A 10,795-nucleotide genomic window follows, 5' to 3' on the forward strand; every position below is an offset into this window, starting at 1 on the left:
TTTTCTCATCTGCTTGTTTTAAGATGCTCACAATTATATATCACGTTAAACTTTTTATCATTTTGTAAAAAATAAATACATATATCTATTAATGCGTTTATTCCTGAAGTAATAATTTATAAGTTAATAAAAAACGGTTTTGTTTCGTGTTGAGAAGTATTTCAAGAAAGACATGTGGCAACTGATTAGCATACATTTTTGTAACAGAAGAGAAGAAAATAGAGCAGCAAGATCGAGATTCGAACCCGGGACCTCCGAACACTAGTCGAATGCTCTACTGTAATAATGATATGAAGTGTATACTCTAAATTTACTGGTTGAAAATAAAAATACCAATTAATTTGTGTATAATTAAAAAAATGTATTTTCTGTGTACGTGTAAATACTAAAATAGATTAAAATGTCATTGTCCACATGAATTACATATACTACATTCCCCAACATTTAAATAAATATACAACGTACATGTCATCTCTTACAGTTTATCTTCTAATACATGTGCACAACTTTTACTTGATTTTAACATACATTTGTAGATCTAATGTTTATATCTATATCATCAAAATGACAATACAATAAATATATTAAATGTATATATACGTTTATTATATATCAATAAAAAGACAATTCATTCTATATTATATATGTATTATATATAATATAATATGTGCAGAATTATTGTAGAATTATGTTTAAACAGATATTAAGTCTCCGGTTTAAATATCGTTAAATCACAGAACAAGAGTGTTCATATTATGATGATCAATGCTAATCTCCTTAAACATAAAATGTTATTAAGTAATTATATAAGAACAGAAAATTCAATTACACTATTGGAATATCCAGTAATAACTGAACTACCAGGTGAGACAGGTAAAATATACGGGTACATGTATCTATGTATCTAACAAAGGTGTTCAATGGCACTGCCCATTTCTTGTATAGAGGTTTTAGAGGTCACACCTGACTACTTGATGTAAATGTAGTGCACTTCTAGTTTACCTGTAGTTTAAATGTAGTGCACTAATAATTTAAATGTAGTGCACTCCAAGTGCACTAAAAGGAGTGCACTAAAATGTAAATGTTAGCTTACACTCAACAGTAGGATATATATACGCATAATGTATCTGGTATTGGGTACATTTGAGGAACCGGGTGTAAATATTCTTTGTTTCTGAGAAGCAGTGTCTATCCCGATGATTGACAGCTCAGATGAGTTGTAGCACATGAGCTGTGATGCATGCCATCCAGCCCCCCACCAGCTCCCCAAACACTCCACTATATGGAAATTTGACCTTGACTTTCGTTCGTACGACCTTAACCACCTTCAGCCAACTCCTCGTTTTGTTGCGAACAATGATCCATAAGATATTTTTATTCATTGTTCAATTTCAAGAATGGCTTTTAGCAGCTAACTTAGATCATCCCTAGTACCGGCCGCTTGGGTCTTTTGAATTTTAAAAGGTGTCATACAGGTTCTCTGTCATAGTAATGCATAATGCACATGGGTTTTGTTAATTTGGTTCGTGTGCAGAACTTAATTACATCACCACACTACCCAAGGAAGTCAACAGATGTACGTATTGTGTTACCTGTGTGTTCGTCCACAGCTTTTATCTCGATCTCTGATCCTCCAAAGTACATCGTTGCCATGGCCCATCTTTCTAGACCTAATGATGTATCTGGCATATCCAAACACATGTAGCCTATCTCATGGACATTGTCATCTGTGACGTACATCGGGTCAGCCGACGTGGAGGCGTATATTCGAAAACCCATCACTGTTTGTTTAGGAAAAACCACATCAAAACCTTTGGTAACCGAAGATGTACCGATTCTTATTTGCTTATCTTTCGTGATGAATTTGTCAAAGAAATGTGCACAACTGATTTCCCCTCTTGCATCTATTACACGATACTCCTCTTTGTGAACACCTTCTACAAACTTCGTCATGCAGTCTGTCCCGTATGTATATCTACATACCCTATGTGACAATACATCCGGAGTGAATCCGTTGATCACAGCACCTTTCAAAACAGCTAGACTCGCACCACCTGGAACTATAACGCGAATGTTTTCTGTGACACTTCCGACTGCTTCTTGAAGGATGATACATTCTGAGTAGCCACCGACCATCAAGATAGTTTTACAATCATGTAACTCCGTTTTCTGTAAGATACTAGTAATATGATCAGTGATGTGCTTCAGCGATGGTTTAAATAGGTCTAGTACCATTGCGTGAGAGAGGCGCATTTTGTCATGCTTCAAATCAATATCTGCAAGGGAGAAGTTAGCTGCGATTACGTCAGCTAAATTTCTATCGTTATTGTACTGTTCAAATGACTCTTTAATCTCAAGTGGTATTCTAAAAGTTATCTTCGTTCCAGCATTTTTACCAGTAAAACATATCTTCCTTTCCTCGAAAATTCTCTGCAACTCAATCACATTCGGCATCTTGTTGACGCTGAAGTGCCTATAGGCAGGTTTGCCAATGATCGACTGCAATAACTCTTCGAAGGCTTCGTCCACTTTTGTCCCACCCCAATCCCCGCCATTAGCAGAGTGGTTTCTTTTAAAAAGCCTCCTTTCAAAACTTCATGTACAGTGATATCTATTGTACCACCTGTGTGAAAGGAAAACAGCAAACATAACACATAACAGAGTACGTAGTAGATAATATTGTTTGAAAGGTTATTGATAATAGAAATAAGAATAAAAATTCACAGGCTATCCTAACTCACCGGGGCTAATCGTACAAACCGGGCTCGTGGAAATGCTTGTTTTACATAGATAAGTATCGATTTGGGGAGCGTACGGGATAAATATTTGCTCGGTATTTAACTCACGGCCGATAATCCAAAAATACAAGTTGCCCATGGAACAGAATGATTCATCAATGCGTAGAAGCAAAAATCACACTATTTAACCATGATATGAAATACATGTCTATACTGTGCGCGAAATACAGGACAAAGTCTAATACAAACTTTAGCACGACAATAAAACATCAATTTGCTTCTAATTATTGGTGCACTACTTAAACACTCTACATATTTTATTAACATATATATGTTTTAATTAATATATATACATATACATGTATATTCACAGAACATGCCAAGAAGCTGTCCCCGAACCAGTGTGCTAACATCCTGACGTGTGTAATGACGTGTACATACGGGTACAAACTCGGAGACAAGGCGGGAAATGGCTGCCCTGAGTGCACGTGTCTGCAGTGATCTATTTTCGAATTAAATTCAATAAAAAATCATCAACAAAAAATGATATCAAATATTCTGATTGCCCTCTGTAACACAATGCAAAAATTCCACACAAGGTTTAGTACGCCGGGATCTGGGGGGGGGGGGGGGGGGGTCCACGTGGACCCCCCCCCCCCCCAGAACTTAACGAACCAATATTTTCTGAAGCCTTATGACCCACTGATAACGAAATCGAGAGGTAACATTGTATAAACTGGGATGAACTTCCGGTTATGACGTCATCAAGATGGCCGCCATCTCGAATTTCAATAAAAATTGAAAAAAATAGTCATAACATTGACATTTTTCAACCGAAGAAGACAAATGAGGCATCAAAATTACCACAATAGAACAACAAATACATACCAGGAACATGTCATCCAATATATGTAGTTTATATCTACGCAGGAAATGAAAAAATCGGATTTTAAGCTCAAAAATTGTCATTTTAAAGCAATATTTTCATATTTGGCTTTACGCAGCAAAAAATGTTTGCACAACAGCAAACTATTATTTCTGATCAGTTATTTGACCTCTTATCAATCAGTAAAAACAACACCAATAAAAAAAAACAATGTTTACACTGTATAAGCTCCGGTTATGACGTCATCAAGATGGCCGCCATCTCAAATTTCACTAACAATTGAAAAATAGTCATAACATTAACATTTCTCAATCGAAGTAGACAAATGAGGTATCAAAATGATCATAATAGAACAACAAATTCATATCGGGACCACATAATTCAATATATGTAGTGATTTCTAGGTAGGAAATGAAAAAATCGGATTTTAAGCTCAAAAAAGATAATTTTTTAGCAAATTTTTCATACTTGGCTTGACGCAGCAAAAATGTTTATCAACAGCAAACTATTATTCGTAAACAGTTATTTGACCTCTTATCACTCAGTAAAAACAATAAAAATATATAGAGATACAAAAAAGAATTATTGTTATACCATCATTAAGTTTACAAAATATCACCGGGTGCGTATACTGGGTATATGCTAATTTTCTAACTTCAAACCGCTGACACTACAGTTTTCTGGTGTATTATATGTTCCTTAAATAAGTTTGAATATTTGCGATTTTTAAGTAGGAAACATGAATGTAAAGTTGACAGAATATCTAGGTAGGACAAGTCACAGTTTCGTTTATTTCCTATGCATAGTATAAGCAAAATGTCAGATGGTTACCACAATGTCACATATTTCTTTCACTGGTTCTCAATTATAACCATTATCATTGTGCGTTCTTTCCCGCCTCACTGCACTATTCTCTGACGTGACTCGGCATGTCTGGTAGCTGGTACATGCAGTCCGAATCAGAGTAATCGAGATATCAGTATCCAATTCGTCGAAAGCCAGAGCGTCGTCTCGATGAGCTGATGTGACACTACATTACCAGTAGTGTTCTAGCCTGTCATCTCTCATGGCCCATCCATGGCCAGAGTTTATATCAGGAACAACAGGTTCAGGGATGTGGGATCTTCTTCAGATTCTAACACATCGTATATGCTGTTTCAGACTTCTCAGGAAATTACACCAGATCCAGATTCTTCGAATGGCGGAATGATTCAAGCACCATTCTTTAACCTCGTGGACACTCGTGCGACTATAGATGGCACAGTTGATATCCTCGAGGTCTTTAATGAGGTCATAAATGTTAAATGTTTTTCATTGGTCAGACTTTCCCCAGTCCCTTGAAGGTACTGGTTGTGTCGCATCTGGTGTATGCGTGGATACACCATTGAAGACTCTCCAGAAACAATAGTTTTCTACAGTGCTCTCCAGACTTGGCAAAGAGAGGAACTTCACTGTAGAACTCATTTATGACTTCAAAGAATTCACCTGTGCCATCTATGGTCACTGAGGGTTCACAAGAATGAGGAATTGTGCTTCATACGAATTAAGGAGAAACAACTCAACCCTTCGCAGAATGTGGCTCTGGTGTTTTTTCCATCCTACCGGAGACGTCTGGAACATCATATACGATATGTGAATCACTAGGTTGAAAACAGGATGAGCTCCCACATCCGCGAACCTGATGTTCTTGATGTTACCTTTGGCCGTGGACGGTTGACAAGTTAGAACCACGATGGTAAACTGGTAATGTGATGTCACATTAGCTCATCAGCTCATCGACACTCTGGCGAGAAAGCGCGCACAACGATAATGCCTATCATTAAGAACTATTGAAAGAAATATGTGATACTGCAGTAACCATCTGACATTTCCTTACGTTATACACAGAAAAATAAAGTTAACAGTGGATGCGCTATTTCTAAAAGAAACAAATTTCGGAAAGTGTCGTGGTATTAACGGAAACAAATGCTTTCTCAGTTTTAATTTGAATACCATATTATTTGGCGTTGTGCTATAAAAATTCATTTTGAGACGCTACTAGTCTACAAACTTTCGAACATGAAAATGGATTATGTTAGGAAATTGTCAAGTCCCACTTAGATATTAAGCCAACTTAAAATTCAAATGTGTTAAGATATGAATCGTCAATTGCCAATGTTATCTTCAGGAATTTCTAAGACATCCGGTAACTGTGGTGTCAGCGGTTTGGAAAAAAACCAGCAATCATATACTCTGTATACGCACCCGGTGATGTTTTGTAAACCAAATGATGGTATAACAATAATTTTCTTTTCCATTTCTATATGTTTTTGTTGTTGTTGTTTTTACTAATTGATAACAGGTCAAATAACTGGTTACGAATAATAGTTTCTTGTTGGAAAACAATTATAGATGCGTCAAGCCAAATATGAAAAATTTGCTAAAAATATCACCATTTTTGAGCTTAAAATCTTCTTTTTTTTTCATTTACTGCGTACACATCACTATTTATATAGGATTATTTGGTCCTTATATGTATATGTTGTTCGATTGTGGTAATTTTGATACCTCATCTGTGTGTACTTCGGTTGAAAAAATGTCTATGACTATATTTTTAACTTTTCCATGAAATTCGCATTAGCGGCCATCTTGATGACGTCATAACCGGAGCTTATACAATGTTAACATTGGTTTTTTTTTTTTTTTTTTTTTTTTTGGTGTTGTTTTTACTGATTGATAAGAGGTCAAATAACTGATCAGAAATAATAGTTTGCTGTTGGAAAACATTTTTGCTGAGTCAAGCCAAATATGAAAAAATTGCTTTAAAATGACAATTTTTGAGCTTAAAATCCGATTTTTTCATTTCCTGTGTAGAAATAACTACATATATTGGATTATATGGACCTGATATGTATTTGTGGTTCTATTTTGGTCATTTTGATGCCTCATTTGTCTTCTTCGGTTGAAAAATGTCAATGTTTTTTTCAGTCTTTAGTGAAATTCGAGATGGCTGCCATCTTGATGATGTCATAACCGGAAGTTCATCCCAGTTTTATACAATGTTACCTCTCGATTTCGTTATCAGTGGATCATAAGGCTTCAGAAAAAAAACACATTGGTTCGTTAAGTTGTGGGGGGGAGTGCACGTGGACCCCCTCTAGATCCCGGCCTATAGGGAACAATTATCCTTTCACCTAGTTTAGGGGTTTCGAGACCGACTTGGGTAAATAATGTTAACCGTGGATTAGTGCTATCTTTTTATGATGACGTATCGAAACTCGCTTAAAAAATGATGACGTCATAATTCCTGGATGGTGAGACTAGTCGATGGTATAGTGTACTTACTTTGGGATCTCAAGACTCCAAATTTATTGGTTTGCATGACCCTACACGTATATTTGACGGTAGTTAATTGGTAAGCGTTTCTAAGTCTTTTCAGAACGTTGTCATATTTGGTACAATACAAACCACGGCACTGTATAACTGGTTCAAGTTTTATCTATGATACAGACAACTGAAAAGTTTGATTTTGTCTCTTTCTTCTTAGACGTAAATTATATCTTCTCACCTCCTTGAGTATGTATACGCTATACATACAAAGGTATTGATCAAACTGATTTTCCTCAAATATAACAACATACCCTGGACCAAAGAGGATTCTTGACATTCGCTATATCATGGATGCTTTCTTACTTTTAGCTCACCTGCAGAAGGGCAAGTCCGTCTGTCCGGCGTCAACTTTTCCATTTTAACAACTCCTTCTCCAAAACTTGGAGACTTGGAGTCCTGAATTTGACCAATAGCATGCTGGGATGAAAGGCTACCAAATTTGTTCAAATGAACGACATTGACCTTCATTCAAGGTCACAGGGGTCAAAAAATAGACTGAAATCTTTAAATGACTTCTTTTAAAAATCTAAGGGCTAAGGGGCCTAGAGACCTGACACTGAGCCTGTGGTATGCTGGGATGTTTGTTCCAATTAATGACCTTTGCTAAAATATTGGCTTCTTCTTAATACCTAAGGAACTTAGGAACAAGCATACGGCGTCACAGTCACTACCTTCCCGCAAGGGCAGATCACTCTGTAATGTGCAAATACAGAATTGCTCATAAACAGTGCTACGACATTTCATCACATTTCACCAAATTTTCGGTTCCTCTATAGGGCTCAACCTTACGGTGGCTGGGAAAGGACATGAAAAAAAAATGAAAAAAAAATATTGCGTGCGAACGTAAAAGTAATGCGTGCAAATGCAATCATTATTCCGTACGAACGCAATACTATTGTGCGTTCACATGCAATATTATTGCGTTCGCATGCATTTTTTTTTTATCTTATTATTATTTTTATTTTTCATGTACTTTTCCAGCCACCGTAGCCTAGATACCTTTGATTAGGTAAGAGTACTAAAGTGACGTATATAGGAAGATGGAACGTAATGGAGGTGCAAAGTGATGATTTTGCGAGCGCCGAAGGCGAGAGACTTTGGTGTTTGTGGGGTCCGTGTTTCTCCCAGGAAAAATAGAACGATTGAGAATGGTTATGATGGGTTTAACGTTGCATTTTGATGAATTTGCGAGCGCCGAAGATATTGGTGTTTGGAGGGTCCGAGAATCTCCCCTGTGAAAAAATATGACGATTTAGAATGGCTGAGCTGTGTTTTACGATTTATTTTGATGATGTTAATACGTTCTTAACATGGAAAATTTTCGATTTTCGATTTAAAATTACTTGCATTTAAAAATGATAATTGTGAATGTCGTCATACCATTATATATGCAACACTGCTCGATATAAACATACCGGCTTCACACCATTGTTGTGTAACCCAAAATAATAATGAATTAATCGTCTTGCTACATATGTAAAAGGAGCGGGTCGGTGTGACTTGTACATAGTGTTAAATACGGTCTCTGTCTCTCAGCTGACGGAGCATGCTGATTTCCACGCCGGAGACCCGGGTTCGAATCCTGGTCGGGGCACTCGACAGGAATGTGTATTTTTTCCTGTTCTTCTACACATATAAACAAACTAATCTTTCAAGAGACATTTTACGAAATAGTAGAATCCCTTGAAGGACATTTTAGTCAAGTTTATGTGTACATATGATTTTTATTAATTAAAGTTACTAAATCATTAGATTTACATAGATTTCTTAGGGTTTTTGACTTCCTACAAACGTTCTAATACCTGAAATTAGAAAGTTTTCAAAATTACAACATTTGATTTGAACTATTGGCAATGTTTATCAACGTTAAAATATAGCCAATTACAACAAGAAATTGTATCTGTCGGCATTGTCTGTCTTTGAGTTCGAAATCGAGGTCGCTGAAAATCTCATCCGGCTAATGCAATTTAATAACACCACTAAGAGGCAACTTATATTTTATTGGTTACTTTGGCCTGATTAAGCGTAATGGCCGATACATTTACATCGTATCTCAGTGGCGTAGGAAGATGAAACGTAATTGAAAGAGAGAGAGAGAGAAGAGAGAGAGAGGGGGGGGCAAGGTCCTAAAGAGAGAGAGAGGGGGGGGCAAGGTCCTAAATATTTGAACCCCCCCCCCACTCCTCGCCCCGATTACGATTTAGAATTTTACGATGCATTTTGATGAACGTGGGAGCGCCCGAAGGCGCGAGATTTTGGTTTTTTAGGGGGTTCGGGGGTCTCCCCCGAGTTAGCCCGAGGTACTCTGGCCCTGACACCAGACTTAGACATTATGACAGATAGACGTCTAGTTTAGGGCCAGAGCGCAGTAGTACTCGAAAACCTGGAATAAGCCGACACCGTTTGGTATCGGGCCAGTTACTCTCCGATTCAGACTGACCACCGAGAATCACCACTAACCTTAGTCTATTCAACAAATGAATATCATATCTACCCAAATATAGCAATCCGTCGAGATCAAAGAGGATTTGCATACTACGAGAAAATGGCGACGACGACGAGTGAAATTTAAAGTTGCGGAAAAGAAACTACTGTGTTGACACAATAGAACGTGCATGCGTGGTGAAATGGATGGCTATGAGTAGATAAATTATTCATTTGTTGAAAAGACCAAGGTAAGTGGCGATTCTCGGTGGTCAGTCTGAATTGGAGAGTACCTGGCCCGATACCAAACGGTGTCGGCTTATTCCAGGTTGTTTGGTTTGGTTTGTTTAGTTTTACGTCCTATTAACAGCCAGGGTCATGTAAGGACGTGCCAGGTTTGTTGGTGGAGGAAAGCCGGAGTACCCGGAGAAAAACCACCGGCCAGCGGTCAGTACCTGGCAACTGCCCCACATAGGATTCGAACCCGCATCCCAGAGGTGGAGGGCTTGTGGTAATATGTCGGGACATCTTAACCACTCGGCCACCGCGGCCCCAGGTTTTCGAGTACTACTGCGCTCTGGCCCTAAATTAAACCAGACATCTAACTGTCATAATGTCTAAGTCTGGTGTCAGGGCCAGAGTATCTCGGGCTACCCCCGGGTAAAAATATTACGATTTAAAATGGCTGTGATGAGTTTTACGATGTATACTAATGATTTCAAACCGTTCTTAATATGATACTTTTCTTATTTAAAGTTACCTGCATTTAGAAATGATAATTGTGAATGCCGTCATATCATTATGCAACTCTGCTCGATCTGAACATAACGGCTTCACACCATCGGCACATTGTTGTTTAACACAAAATGATAATGAATTAATTGTATTGCTAAGTCATATAAACAAATGAATCTTTTAAGATACATTTTTTTAAATAGTACGTAAAATCCCTTGATTGACATTTTTAGTCTAGTTCATGTGTATTGAATTTTTACTGTTAAACGTTTCAACATTATATGCATACATATATGTACATGAACGTTTAAGAAAATGTGCCACGCAGCGGGAAATTGTGCAGGAGGATCCTTTTTTCTTTCAAGTGTGCAATTTTAGAACATTTCAGTCCGCAAATGATGAGGGGGGGTGGGGGGGGGGGGGGGGGGGGGGGGGGGGGGGGGGGGGGGGGGGGGGGGGGGGGGGGGGGGGGGGGGGGGGGGGGGGGGGGGGGGGGCAAAAATCATGTTTGCCCCCGTCCTGGGAATCGGGGAGGCAATTCCCCCCTCCTGACCCCTCCAACCCCGACCACCACCTCCCACCCCCGCTTCCTACGCCCCTATATCTAAAACAGCATACGTTTTATGATGCTTTAGCGTATTTG

At 38.2% G+C, this 10,795-nt stretch overlaps 1 pseudogene; it reads right to left on the reverse strand.

Annotated features, from left to right (window-relative positions):
• Nucleotides 1-1,554: 1,554 nt before the first annotated feature.
• LOC138305610 (heat shock 70 kDa protein 12A-like) lies at nucleotides 1,555-7,350 on the reverse strand (annotated as a pseudogene).
• Nucleotides 7,351-10,795: the final 3,445 nt, after the last annotated feature.

The sequence above is a fragment of the Argopecten irradians genome, chromosome 13 (assembly GCF_041381155.1).
Source record: "Argopecten irradians isolate NY chromosome 13, Ai_NY, whole genome shotgun sequence".
NCBI classification, from domain to species: Eukaryota; Metazoa; Mollusca; class Bivalvia; order Pectinida; family Pectinidae; genus Argopecten; species Argopecten irradians.